The sequence below is a fragment of the Heptranchias perlo genome, chromosome 9 (genome assembly GCF_035084215.1).
Source record: "Heptranchias perlo isolate sHepPer1 chromosome 9, sHepPer1.hap1, whole genome shotgun sequence".
Taxonomy (NCBI): domain Eukaryota; kingdom Metazoa; phylum Chordata; class Chondrichthyes; order Hexanchiformes; family Hexanchidae; genus Heptranchias; species Heptranchias perlo.
Genome location: NC_090333.1, coordinates 1,558,859 through 1,572,224, shown reverse-complemented (window position 1 = coordinate 1,572,224; position 13,366 = coordinate 1,558,859). Strand labels below are relative to the sequence as shown.

The window sequence follows — 13,366 nt, the reverse complement described above, 5'->3', positions numbered from 1 at the left end:
CACTGTTCTGTGTGATACATGTAGAAAATGAAAGTGTTCAGTAAAAACAGGTTGAGGCACAGTGACTCCCACAGACAGACAGCGAGAGCGAGACAAACAATGCTTGAAGCACATGCTTCAAGTGCAGAGGACTTCTGCACACAGATGTCTTTGTGAATGGAAATCCGTTTCCAGTGGTGTGCCACAGGGCTCAGTGTTGGGTCCCTTGCTGTTTGTGGTATATATTAATGATTTGGACTTGAATGTAAGGGGCATGATTGGCAAATTTGCAGACGACACATAAATTGGCCGTGTAGTTGATAGTGAAGAGGATAGCTGTGGACTCCAAGAAAATATCAATGGTTTGGTGGAGTGGGCGGAAAAGTGGCAAATGGAGTTCAACCCGGAGAAGTGTGAGGTAATGCACTTAGGGAGGGCAAACAGTAAACGGGAACACGCAGTAAACGGGAATATATTGAGAGGGGGAGAGGAAGTGAGAGATCTTGGAGTGCGTGTGCACAGGTCCCTGAAGGTGGCAGTACAGGTAGATAAGGTTGTGAAGAAGGCATATGGAATGCTCTCCATTATTAGCCGAGGTATAGAATAAAAAGCAGGGATGTAATGATGGAACTGTATAAAATGCTGGTAAGGCCACAGCTGGAGTATTGAGCGCAGTTCTGGTCACCACATTACAGGAAGGATGTAATTGCTGTGGAGAGAGTGCAAAGAAGTATTACAAGAATGTTGTCAGGGCTTGAAAATTGCAGCTACGAGGAGAGATTGGATAGGCTGGGGTTGTTTTCCTTGGAGCAGAGGAGGCTGAAGGGAGACTTGATTGAGGTGTACAAAATTATGTGGGGCCCAGATAGAGTAGACAGGAAGTACCTGTTTCCCCTAGCGGAGAGTTCAAGAACTAGAGGACATTGATTTAAGATGATTGGCGGAAGGATTAGAGAGGACATGAGGAAAAACCTTTTTACCCAGAGGGTGGTGGGTGTTTGGAATTCACTGCCCGAATTGGTGGTAGAGGCAGGGACCCTCAACTCTTTTAAAAAGTACCTGGACCTGCACCTAAAGTGCTGTAAGCTGCAGGGCTACAGACCGGATGCTGGAAGGTGGGATTAGAATGGGCACCTGGTTGTTCTTCGAGCCGGTGCGGACACGATGGGCCGAATGGCCCCTTCTGTGCTGTATCTTTTCCATGGTTCTATTGATGTCACAAAGGGAAATGGCTGGGGATGTCAGGATTACAGGAGGAGGAGGTGCTTAAAAGATTGGCGATGCTCAAAGTAGAAAAGTCACCCGGTCCAGATGGGATGCATCCTCGGTTATTGAGGGAAGTAAGGGTGGAAATTGCGTTGGGTCTGGCCACAATCTTCCAATCCTCCTTTAGATATGGGGATGGTGCCGGAGGACTGGAGGATTGCAAATGTTATACCCCTGTTCAAAAAAGGGAGAGGGATAAACCCGGCAATTGCAGTCAGCCTAACGTCGGTGGTGGGGAAACTTTTAGAGACAACAATCCGGGACAAAATGAATCAGCAGAAGAGCCAGAGGTGACGAGAGGAAACATTTTTTAATGCAGTGAGTTGTAATGATCTGGAATGCACTGCCTGAAAGCGTGGTGGAAGCAGATTCAATAGTAACTTTCAACAGAGAATTAGATAAACACTTGAAGGGAAATAACTTACATGGCTGTGGGGAAAGATCAGAGGGAGTGGGATTAATTGGATAGTTCTTTCAAAGAGCCAGCACAGGCACGAGGGGCTGAATGGCCACCTCCTGTGCTGTATCTACTATAATACAAAGGGAACAGGGGGAGATGGAGAGACAAGAGCAGAGGGAAAAGCAGAAAGTGGATGGATACTTCAAAGGAAAAATTTGGCTACGGTGAATTAGCTGGGGAGTGGGACTAATTGGACAGCTCTTTCAAAGAGCCGGCACCGGCTCGATGGGCCCAATGGGCTCCTTCTGTGCTGTTTGATTCTGATTCTATAACAGATGGGGAACAGGGAAAGAGCAACCACAAAGCAGACGGGTAACAGACAAAGAAGCAGCAGGTTAAAATAAAGCAAGGAACATTGAAATGAGACAATTGAGGTGATTGTAATGAAAGGAAGATCCTTCTTTTCATTAATGCTCCAGTGAGCAATGGAGCTTTGGAGGTGAGTGAGGGCTCCCCTCAGTTTCAGCTCACTGACTCTGTGCACAATGGTTAACAGGGCCCTGGCCTCCACAGGAAGTAGGCCTTATTCCTGGCTCCCAGCAGGAGGTCTCACCTCACACAGGCCCAGGAAGGAACCACCTGGGTCACTGCACCAGACAGAAGGCCCTCCCCCTCACAGACAGACTCACCTTGGACCCTTCCACAGAAGGGGGCTGGGTTTGAGACAGAAAGCAGTTACCTGGTAGGATAGGGGCTTTGGACTGGGAGGAGAAGGCTTTTGACTGACAAGTTTCTGCTCCATCAGGGGAGGCAGATGCACTGGCCCCTCTCTCTCTTACTCCTGGGATGTGCTACTGGAGGCAGGTTGGTGAGTATTACTCTTGATCTCTGTCTTGCTGCACAGGTAATGAAAGTGTATTGGAGGATGGTGTGTGGGAGACCTCTTGCTCTGTGGATTTTTACTGATGTTTTGAATGTGGATTTTTACTGATGGAATCATAGAACCTTACAGCACAGAAAGATTTAAATGACAAGTGATGCCTGTACAAGTAGTGAAAGTATATTGTAGGACAGTGCAAGTGTCTCTCTATCTTTAAACTCTTGGGTTAAATTTGTTAACTCCTGAAAACAGGTGCTGGGATCGCGGTCGGTGATTAACCTTCGCCTGTTGTTTGCGATGCAGGCAGCACGTAACATTCGTGCCACCTGATGATTTATGATTACAGTGAGTCCCCATCCCTGATTCAAAATTAGTTTCCTTGGGATGTCCAGCATGCTATCCTCTTCCTCTACTGTAAATACTGACGCAAAGTAATTAATGTAGTAAAAACAGGCTGAGGTACAGTGACTACCACAGACAGAGACAGTGAGAGAGACAAACATTGCTTGAAGCACAGACACAGAGACCTGTACACACGGACTGCACAGTGTCACAGGGGGAAATGGAAGCAAACGTCGTGATTATAAAGGGAACGGGGGGAGACGGAGAAAAAGAGCAGAGGGAAAAGCAGAAAGTGGATGTCGACTTCGAAAGGAAAAATTTGCAGGGCTACGGGGAATTAGCAGGGAGTGGGATTAATTGGATAGATCTTTCAAAGAGTCAGCCCAATGGCCTCCTTCTGTGCTGTTTGATTCTATGACCGATAGGGAACAGGGAAAAAGCAATCAAAAAGCAGATGGATAACAGACAAAGAAGTAGCAGGTTAAAATAAAAGAAAGGAAACTTTTGAAATCAGACAATTGAGGTGAGTTTAATGAAAGGAAGGTGTGAGCAAAGGAGCTTTGCAGGTGATTGAGGGCTCCGTTCAGTTCATTTGCTCACTGCCTGTCTGCACACAATGGTGAAAAGAGCTCTGACCTCTCCAGGCAGCAGACCTTAGACCTGGCTCCCAGCAGGAGGTCTCACCTCACACAGCCCCGGGAAGGAACAATCTGGGTCACTGCACCAAGACAAAATGCCCTCCCCCTCACAGACGGACTCAACTTGGACCTTTCCACAGCAGGGGGCTGTTTGAGACAGAGAAAGCAGTTAGCTGGTAGGATAGGGGCTTTGGACTGGGAGGAGAGGACTTTTGACTGACAAGCTTCTGTTATATCAGGGCAGGTAGGTGCACTGACCCCTCTCTCTCTCGCTCTTTCTCCTGGGATGTGTTATTGAAGACGGACTGGTGAGTGTAAGCATGTTTAAACTCTTGGTCTCTGTCTCACTGTACAGGTAATGAAAGTGTATTGTAGGATGGTGCGTGCGGGACTCCTTGCTCTAACAGTGATTGAGTGTGTGCGAGACTCCTTGCTCTGTGGATCTTGACCGGAGTTGTGTGTGTGGATTTTGACTGATGGAATCGTAGAATCTTATTGGACAGGAGGATTTAAATAACAGGTGATGCAGTGCCCTGAGGAGAAGGGATCTGCACTGTTCTGTGTGGTACAAATGGAGAATAAGAGAGTTCAATAAAAATCCTGGGATGTGCTATTGCAGGCGGGTTGGTGAGTATTAGTGTGTTTAAACTCTGATCTCGGTCTCGCTGCACAGATAATGAAAGTATATTGTAGGATGGTGTGTGCGAGACTCCTTGCTCTGTATTTTTACTGATGAATGTGGATTTTCACTGATGTGAGTGTGGAGATTTACTGATGATGTGAGTGTGGAGATTGAGCACAGAGTTTGGGAAAGGCAGAGAGTGAGCCTCGAACGGAGTGAACACATTCAACTGGGAATTTGGTGCATGTGGGAATTAGGTGCAGAGGGGGAAGGAGGTGCTAAGTGATTTAAACCCAAGAACTGTAGACGTAGACTGAGCGGAGCATAAAGGGAGACGCAGGAGGAATCAAAACAAGGCAAGGAGGCGCGCCGAGGGCAGGTCAGTCAGTATTTAGTTCATTGGTTAGTGTTTTTTAGTGGTTGGTTCGTGTTTTACTGTCAGATAAACAGTAAAGTGCCTTAAAGCTAAAGAAACAGTTTCCATGGCAGGACAGCTGGGGCCCGTCCCATGCACATCCTGTGCCATGTGGGAACTCCAGAACGCACTTTGTGTCCTGGGAAACCACATGTACAGGAAGTGCCGCCATCTGCTGGAGTTCAAGCTCAGGGCTTCTGAGTTTGAGGGGCGGCTGGCGTCACTACAGTGAATGCGGGAAGCTGAGAGTTTTGTGGATCGCACGTTTCAGGAGGTGGTCACCCCCCAGCTGCAGAGAGTTCAGGTGGAGAGGGAGTGGGTGTCCACCGGACAGACAAGAAGGAACAGGCAGGCCGTGCAGGAGTCCCCTGGGAGTGTGGCACTCACAAATTGGTATTCAGTGTTGAGTCCCAGTGAGGGTGTTGACACCATGGGGGAGTGCAGTCTGGAGCAAATCCACGGCACCGTGGGAGACTCGGCTGCACAGGGTCGGGGGGAGGGGGGGCACAAGAAATGCAGCTGTTATAGAGGATTCGAAAGTCCGGTGGATAGACAGGCATTTCTGCAACCGGCGACGTGAGTCCCACATGGTGTGTTGCCTCCCTGGTGCCAGGGTAAAGGACATCACTGAGAGGGTGCGGAACATTTTGAGGGGGGGCAGGGGAACAGCCAGAAGTCGTGGTCGATGTGGGAACCAATGACATAGGAAGGAAAGGGGTTGAGGTTCTGCAGCGTTTCAGGAGCTAGGGAGGAAGTTAAAAAGCAGGACCTCAAAGATAGTAATCTCTGGATTACTCCCAGTGTCTCGTGCTGGTGAGTGTAGGAATAGTAGGAAAAGACAAGTTAATGCGTGGCTGGAGCAATGGTGCAGGAGAGAGGGCTTCAGGTTCCTGGGGCATTGGGACCAGTTCTGTCGGAGGGATCTGTTCAAGATGGACGGGTGACACCTCAACAGAACTGGGACCAGTGTCCTCATGGGGAGCTTAACTCGTGCTGTGGGGGAGGGTTAATATAATATAATTGGAATATAATGTGGGAAAATGTGAAGTCATCCACTTTGGGAGGAAAAATAAAAAAGCAAAATATTATTTGAATGGAGAAATACTACAAAATGCTGTGGTACAGTGGGATCTGGGTGTCCTCGTACATGACACACAAAAAGTCAACATACAGGTGCAGCAGGTAATCTGGAAGGCAAACGGACTATTGGCCTTTATTTCTCGGGGGATGGAGTATAAAAGCAGGGAAGTTATGCTACAACTGTACAGGGTGCTGGTGAGACCACACCTGGAGTACTGCGTACAGATCTGGTGCCCTTATTTAAGGAAGGACATACTTGCATTGGAGGCAGTTCAGAGAAGGTTCACTGGGTTGATTCCGGGTATGGAAGGGTTGTCTTCTGAGGAAAAATTGAACAGGCTGGGTCTATACTCATTGGAATTCAGAAGAATGAGAGGAGATCTTCTTGAAACATACAAGATTCTGAGGGGACTCGATAGGGTAGATGCTGAGAGGATGTTACCCCTCATGGGGGAATCTAAAACCAGGGGGCATAGTCTCAGAATAAGGGGTGACCGGTTTAGACTGAAATGAAGTGGAATTTCTTCTCCCAGAGGATCGTGAATCTTTGGAATTCTTTACCCCAAAAAGCTGTGGAGGCTGAGTCATTGAATACATTCAAGGCTGAGTCAGACAAATTTTTAATCAGCAAGGGAGTCAAAGGATATGGGGAAAGGGCGGGAAAGTGGAGTTGAGGTAAAAATCAGATCAGGCATGGTCTCATTAAATGGTGGAGTCGGCTCGAGGGGCCGAATGGCCTACTCCTGCTCCTATCTCGATGGTCTTATGGTGAAAACTAATTTGGCAGGGGAATGGACACCAGGAGGAAATACTTGAGGGGCGAAACAAGATGCTCAGAGGACTGGGAGGGACACGTAGCACTAGATTAAAGAATAGTTCAGAAATAGGGATCAGTCAGGGGGAAAATGCGAGGCAGTTTAAGATGAGATTGTGGGAGTACCTTCATCACACGGACTGCAGCGGTTCAAGAAGGCGGCTCACCACCACCAGCAACACCCACATTCCATGAACGAATCAGAAAAAAGATTGGAGTGCATTTGCGTAAATTCACGTAGTGTGGTAAATAAGGTTGGTGAGCTGCAGGTTCAAGTCGCCACATGGGACAATGATATCGTGGCAATAACAGAGACCTGGCTCAAAGAAGGGGAGGATTACGTACTTAATATTCCTGGCTACAAGGTATTCAGGAGAAAGAGGGAAGGATAGAAAGGAGGGGGGACTAGCAGTGTTGATCAAAGAAACTGTTATAGCACTGGAAAGGGATGATGTTGTTGAGGGGTCAAAGACAGAATCTATTTGGTTAGAATTAAGGGACAATAGAGGAACTATTATGTTACTGGGTGTACACTGCAGGCCACCAAATAGTGGGGAGGAGAGAGAGGAGAACATTTGCAGGCAAATTACAGAAAGATGCAAGAACTATAGGGCAGTAATAATGGGGGACTTCAATTATCCTAATATAGATTGGGATAGTAACAGTATAAAGGGCAAAGAGGGGGAGGAATTCCTGAAATGTGTTCCAGAGAGCTTTCTGGAACAGTGTGTTTCCAGCCCAACCAGGAAGGAAACAGTGCTGGACCTAGTTCTGGGGAATGAAGTGGGGCAGGTAGAGCATGTTTCAGTGGGGGAGCATTTGGGGAACAGTGATCATAATGTCATTAGGTTTAGAATAGTAATGGAAAAGGACAAGGAACAATCAAATGTGAAAATGCTTAACTGGAGAAGGGCAAATTTCAGTCAGTTAAAAGAGATCATGCCCAGGTGGAGTGGAATCAAAAATCGGCAGGCAAAACGGTAATTGAACGATGGGAGGCCAGTAAGGAGAAGTCTGTTCGAGTGCAGAGTAGACACATCCCAATGAGGGGAAAAGGGCGTTACAAAGCTAGAGCTCCCTGAATGACTAAAGATATCGAGATTAAAATGAAACATAAAAAGGAGGCTTATGATGAATGTAAGGTTCATAATACAGTAGAGAACCAGGCTGAATAATGGAAGTACAGTGGAGACCTTGTTTAAAATAAAGGGAATAATAGGGGCAAAGAGAGAGGATGAGAATAGATTAGAGGCTAATATAAAAGGGAACCCAAAAGTCTTTCATAAACACACGAATAGTAAAAGGGTAGTCAAAGGAGATCTTCTTGTGCAGGCAGAGGATATGGCTGAGGTACTAAATGAATACTTTGCATCGGTCTTCACTAGAGAAGAGGATGCTGCCATTGTACCAGTAAAGGAGGAGGTGGTAGTGATGTTGGACAGGATAAAAATAGATAAAGAGGAGATACTTAAAAGATTGGCAGGGCTCAAAGTAGAAAAGTCACCTGGTCCAGATGGGATGCAATCCAGGTTACTGAGGGAAGTAAGGGTAGAAATTACAGAGGCTCTGGCCACAATCTTCTAATCCTCCTTCGATACGGGGATGGTGCTGGAGGATTGCAAATGTTACACCCCTGTTCAAAAAAGGGGCGAGGTATAAACCCGGCAATTCCAGGCAGTCAGCCCAACATCGGTGGTGAGGAAACTTTGAGGCAAAAATCCAGACAAAATAAATTGGCACTTGGAAGTGTATGGGCTAATAAATGAAAGTCAGCGTGGATTTGTTAAAGGAAAATCGAGTTTGACTAACTTGATTGAGTTCTTTGATGAAGTAACGGAGAGGGTTGATATTGTGTTTATGGACTTTAAAAGGCAATTGATAAAGTACCGCATAATAGACTTGTTAGCAAAATTAAAGCCCATGCGATTAAAACGACAGTGGCAGCATGGATATAAACTTGGCGATGGGATAGAAAGCAGAGAGTACTGGTGACCGGTTATTTTTCAGACTGGAGGGAAGTATAGAGTGGTGTTCCCCAGGGGTCAGTATTAGGACCACTGCTATTTTTAATATATATTAGTGACCTGGACTTGGATCTGGAGGGTATAATTTCAAAGTTTGCAGATGACACAAAACTCGGAAAAGTAGTAAACAATGTGGAGGATAGTAACAGACTTCAGGGGGACGTAGACAGACTGGTGAAATGGGCAGACACATGGCAGAGAAATTTACTGCAGAGAAGTGTGAAGTGATGCATTTTGGTAAGAAGAATAAGGAGAGGCAATATGAACTAAATGGTTCAATTTTAAAGGGGGTGCAGGAACAGAGAGAACTGGGGGTGTATATACATTAACCTTTGAAGGTGACAGGACAAGTTGAGAAGGCTCTTAATCAAGTCCAGGATCCCATATGCTTTATTAAGAGCATAGAGTACAAAAGCAAGGAAGTTAAGTTAAACCTTTATAAAACACTGGTTAGGCCTCAACTGGAGTATTGTGTTCAATTCTGGGCACTGCACTTCAGGAAGGATGGAAAGGCCTTAGGGTTCAAAAGAGATTTACTAGAATGGAACCAGGGATGAGGGACTTCAGTGATGTGGAGAGACTGAAGAAGCTTGGGTTGTTCTCCTTGGAGCAGAGAAGGCTAAGGGGAGATTTGTTAGAGGTGCTCAATATCATGAACGGTTTTGACAGAGTAAATATGAGAAACTGTTTCCAGAGGCAGAAGGGTCAGTAACGAGTGGGTACAGAGATAAAATGATTGGCAAAAGAACCAGAGGCGACATGAGGAAACATTTTTTTATGCAGCCAGTTGTAATGATCTGGAATACACTGCCTGAAAGGGTGGATGAAGCAGATTCAATTGTAACTTTCAAAAGGGAATTGGATAAATACTTGACTTGGAAAAAAATTGACAGGGCCATGGGGAAAGACCACTGCATCGCTGCAGTATTTTCTCTGAGTATGTTATCGGATACATGTTACAATACAGGAGCAAAATTAATCTCTGAGCATTAGCACATTGTGAGTGAAGAGGTAGTGAATGCTGTCAAGTGGCACTGTGTGGAGACATAAGGCATACTTACCTGGCAGGGGAGAATCTGTGATCCTGAAGGTGGATCTCCCAGGATGAGGCCAGCCCATTGCACGCGGGGTGCGCTGACGCCTGCGATGTCCCCAAATGCGGGATACTTAACTGCAAAATTTGTGGTAGTGGGGGACTGCGTTCGGGCTCTCCCCTGCATTGAAACTAAAAGTTTGATTTTCGATCCAGTAGTCCACCAATCGGATGGGAGGCGGTGTTGTGTGTGTGTGTGTGTGTGTGTGTACGTTGTGTCAGTCAGTGAGTCTCTCTCTCTCTCTCTCTCTCACTCAGAGGCTGCTGTGGAGGGAAAGCTTTTTAAAAGGAACTTGCAGATTGAAAGAAAGATGTGTCTCAAGCTGCTGGGCCCTGTCCATTGTCACTTTAATGGCAGGGCGGGGCAGGACTGCTTTGACCAGGAGACCTGTTTTCTGGGTCGGAGGTGTGACATTCCACTGATTTCCCACCCTCCCGTCCTTCCTTCTGAACACCTTTGCCGTTTAATCGAGGGCCAAAAGCCTGTGAAAGGGAAGTACCGGCCGGCCGTTTCCCTGCTGGTCGGTGCTGCCAGTGGGGCCGGCGTGCATGTTCTCAGCCTCATGTCCAGGTTCCCCAGGGAGGTTGAGGCAGGTCTAGTGGTTAGGACTGTAGGGTGCTTTGGGGTTGTTCTCACCCTATTGATTGGTGCAGATATCTGGTCCCCGGTCTAGCCAAGGAACACTTATACCTCACGGACCGGGGGTTCAGCAAGACAGGACTTTTGCTAACGCACCCGGTGATGGATCACGTAGCCGAATAGCACAGAGAACACACAAACTCGGTGTTTGAATTTAATTGGAATGTTGCTTTTATTATTCCATCAACACGAAGAAAATAACGATAAAAACGGTCCTACACAGTACATTGAGTTACACACACCCACTACAGTACCTTATCCCGCTAAACTAAGAGGCTGGTGGGGACCCTGGAGACACCTATCACACACACACACGTGTGGTTGGGGCTTACCATTCCTTTACACTCTTCGGTCTGGCTGACCGGTTCTCTCACATTGGTTTCACTGGAAGCTGCTCGTCTCCCTGGAGAGCTCGGGTGAAAAAAAAAGAGCGAGCAGGAACAAAGAGAGAGAGAAAGAGAGATAGAGCTGGAAAAGGGATAAGAGCTAAGAAGCAAGAGAGCAAGAACCAGAGACAGCAAACAAGAGCAAAAAACAAGAGACCAAACGCAAGAGAGCAAACAAGAGAGAGAGAGGTTTCGAGCTTCCACTTATATACCCCTCTCTTACAATAGTTTTCGTTGTTAAATGAGGCCCTTCCATGTCTGTTTAGCAGTTCTTACAAAGTTGTTAAGAGTCTTTAATGGCTTTTGATGGTCTCTCATCATGTTGCAATTGCTTCTCTCGATGGGCCATTGTTCTTCGAATTCATTCCGATCGTCGAGCACTTGCCACACAAGGCTCCCTTTTCACCCCACGTCCTCGCTGTCGATTGGTTTTGCATCAGAACCGAGGCATGGCTCCGCCATGTCTGGAGCAGTTGCCTCTCTCAATGACCGACTGCCTCTCGAATTAGTGCTGATCATTGACCACCTGCTGTAGGTTTTGCATTGAAACAGAGACTGGTGACGTCTCACCTATCCTTCCATCTTAGGATTTTGGTCAATGGCCACAGTTTTCCAAACTCGGAAAAGGAGGAATTCCCAGAATTCTGACAGGACGCAACCTTTCAAACTCGTTGAGACCTGGGTTCGAATCCCGGTCGGGGGGAGCGAATTTCTGGTGCGGATTAATTGGCAGCATCAAAGAAAGTCTCCTTTCCTGAGCGCGATGCTCCACCCTCACCACCACCGCCTTTTCCTCTCCTTGACAGACAGACAGAGAGTTCAGGAGCACGCACACTTTAATCTCGCAGTTTTCATTTGTACGCACAAAGACACGCAGACCCTGCTCGTTTAAAGTCAACGACGTCAAGGTATTTTGCAGTTTGAATTATATCGCTGCGAGGGAGCGAGGGGCACTCAGCCCAGGAGAAGAAAAGAATAGCAATGAGCTGAGAAAGTAAGTGCAATATATCAGCTTTATTCTGAGTAATAATCCATACACACGTAGAGAGACGCTGGGAAAGAGCTGTTTTTTCCTTTTGAATATCTCCCCACAGGGAGGTGCACCGTTCCCAGAGACACTGCAATACTGGGTCGATGCGTGGAGTGGACGGAGCAAGCCCCTGTTCCATCTCCCTGTTCCAAAAATCAATTTAATATATGGTCCCCAGATAGGGGACGTATCAGATATTAAACTGATAAGAACAGATTTTTTTTCAAAAAATATACTTTATTCATAAAATTTGCAGCAGTACATACAAAACAGTTGTCATGTCACTTTCCAAACGTACACAATACAGATTATACAATTTGCAGGTTACGTTAAGTGCAGTACAATGAAAACATTGGACATAATTACAGTTCATGACACTCTGGGGTGTCTCATTGCATCATACTCAACACAGATTATTGCTTACAGATTCATTTCTGGTCCATTTTAGATTCATTACAGGTACATCTCAGCAATTTGAATTTTACATTCTGCCCGAGGGGGTTTTTCCCTGATTGTAGCCCCTCGGTTTACAATGGCGGGAAGGCTCTAAACGGTTGCCTTTCCCCACAGGGCCTTTGCGGCGGCCGCACCCATCCTCAGTGCGTCCCTCAGCACGTAGTCCTGGACCTTGGAATGTGCCAGTCTGCAACACTCGGTCGAGGACAGCTCCTTGTGCTGGAAGACCAGCAAGTTTCGGGCAGACCAAAGGGCGTCTTTCACCGAGTTGATGGTCTTCCAGCAGCAGCTGATGTCCGTCTCAGTGTGCGTCCCCGGGAACAGCCCGTAGAGCACAGAATCCTGTGTTACGGAACTGCTCGGGACGAACCTGGACAGATACCACTGCATCTCTCTCCAGACCTTCTTTGCAAAGGCACATTCCAGAAGGAGATGGGTGACGGTCTCGTCTCCACCGCAGCCTCCTCTGGGACAGCGCGCGGTGGCGCTGAGAGCCCGGGAGTGCATGAAGGATCTGACTGGAAGGGCCCTTCTCACCACCAGCCAAGCTAGGTCTTGGTGCTTGTTTGAAAGCTCTGGCGATGAGGCGTTCTGCCAAATGACATTGACAGTCTGCTCGGGGAACCAACCGACAGGATCCACCATCTCCTTTTCCCGCAGGGTCTCGAGGACGTTACGTGCGGACCACTTGCTGATCGCCTTGTGGTCAAAGGTGTTTTCCTGCACAAACCTTTCCACAAAGGACAGGTGGGGCGGAACGGTCCAACTGGACGGAGCGTTCCGTGGCAGCGTGGCCAGGCCCATCCTTCTCAACACCGGGGACAGGTAGAACCTCAGCACGTAGTGACACTTTGTGTTTGCGTACCGAGGGTCCATGCACAGCTTGATGCAGCCGCACACAAAGGTGGCCATCAGGATGAGGGCCACGTTGGGCACGCCTTTCCCCCCTTTCTCTGGAGATTTGTACATCGTGACCCTGCGGACACAAAGGGAACGGGGGGAGATGGAGAGACAAGAGCAGAGGGAAAAGCAGAAAGTGGATGTTTTCTTCAAAAGGAAAAATTTGGCTACGGGGGATTAGCTGGGGAGTGGGACTAATTGGACAGCTCTTTCAAAGAGCCGGCACAGGCACGATGGGCCCAATAGGCTCCTTCTGTGCTGTTTGATTCTGATTCTATAACAGATGGGGAACAGGGAAAGAGCAACCAAAAAGCAGACGGGTAACAGACAAAGAATCAGCAGGTTAAAATAAAGCAAGGAACATTGAAATGAGACAATTGAGGTGATTGTAATGAAAGGAA

At 47.3% G+C, this 13,366-nt stretch overlaps 1 non-coding gene and 1 pseudogene across 1 annotated transcript; one reads left to right on the top strand and one right to left on the bottom strand.

The window, feature by feature from the left end:
* Positions 1-9,513: 9,513 nt before the first annotated feature.
* LOC137325671 (U1 spliceosomal RNA) lies at positions 9,514-9,677 on the top strand. Its single transcript, XR_010963916.1, has one exon. It is a non-coding gene; the product is annotated as a U1 spliceosomal RNA (small nuclear RNA).
* Positions 9,678-11,672: 1,995 nt separating this feature from the next.
* Positions 11,673-11,843, bottom strand: LOC137325802 (U2 spliceosomal RNA; annotated as a pseudogene).
* Positions 11,844-13,366: the final 1,523 nt, after the last annotated feature.